At 40.6% G+C, this 802-nt stretch overlaps 1 non-coding gene across 1 annotated transcript; it reads left to right on the top strand.

Annotated features, from left to right (window-relative positions):
* The first annotated feature begins 486 nt into the window (after positions 1 to 486).
* Positions 487 to 594, top strand: LOC148579928 (small nucleolar RNA R71). The gene has a single exon (XR_015895797.1). It is a non-coding gene; the product is annotated as a small nucleolar RNA R71 (small nucleolar RNA).
* The last annotated feature ends 208 nt before the right edge of the window (positions 595 to 802 follow it).

Below are 802 nucleotides of genomic sequence, written 5' to 3'. Positions count from 1 at the left end.
TCCACCATTATTAAAGCCTTGTTGAGGCTTTTGATCCTTCCATGAGAAATTTGGATGATTTCTCCATGATGAGTTATAAGTGTTTCCATAAGGTTCACCTAAGTAATTCACCTCTGCTATTGCAGGGTTCTCAGGATCATAAGCTTCTTCTTCAGAAGATGCCTCTTGAGTACTGTTGGATGCAGCTTGCATTCCATGCAGACTCTGAGAGATCATATTGACTTGCTGAGTCAATATTTTATTCTGAGCCAATATGGCATTCAGAGTATCAACCTCAAGAACTCCCTTCTTCATAGGCGTTCCATTACTCACAGGATTCCTTTCAGAAGTGTACATGAACTAGTTATTAGCAACCATGTCAATGAGTTCTTGAGCTTCTATAGGCGTTTTCTTTAGGTGAATGGATCCACCTGCAGAAGTGTCCAGTGACATCTTTGATAGCTCAGATAAACCATCATAGAATATATCCAGGATGGTCCATTCTGAAAGCATGTCAGAAGGACACTTTTTGGTCAACTGTTTGTATCTTTCCCAAGCTTCATAGAGGGATTCACCTTCTTTCTGTCTGAAGGTTTGAACATCAGCTCTAAGCTTGCTCAGCTTTTGAGGAGGAAAGTACTTGGCTAAGAAAGCCGTGACCAGCTTATCCCAAGAGTTCAGGCTGTCTTTGGGTTAAGAATCCAACCATAATCTAGCTCTGTCTCTTACAGCAAAAGGGAAAAGCATGAGCCTGTAGACTTCAGGATCTACTCCATTAGTCTTAACAGTATCACATATCTGCAAGAATTTAGTTAAGAACTGA

Source organism: Arachis ipaensis, chromosome B10, assembly GCF_059453495.1.
Source record: "Arachis ipaensis isolate K30076 ecotype BB chromosome B10, ASM5945349v1, whole genome shotgun sequence".
In the NCBI taxonomy this organism is placed as follows: domain Eukaryota; kingdom Viridiplantae; phylum Streptophyta; class Magnoliopsida; order Fabales; family Fabaceae; genus Arachis; species Arachis ipaensis.
This window is presented reverse-complemented; position numbering and strand designations above follow the sequence as displayed.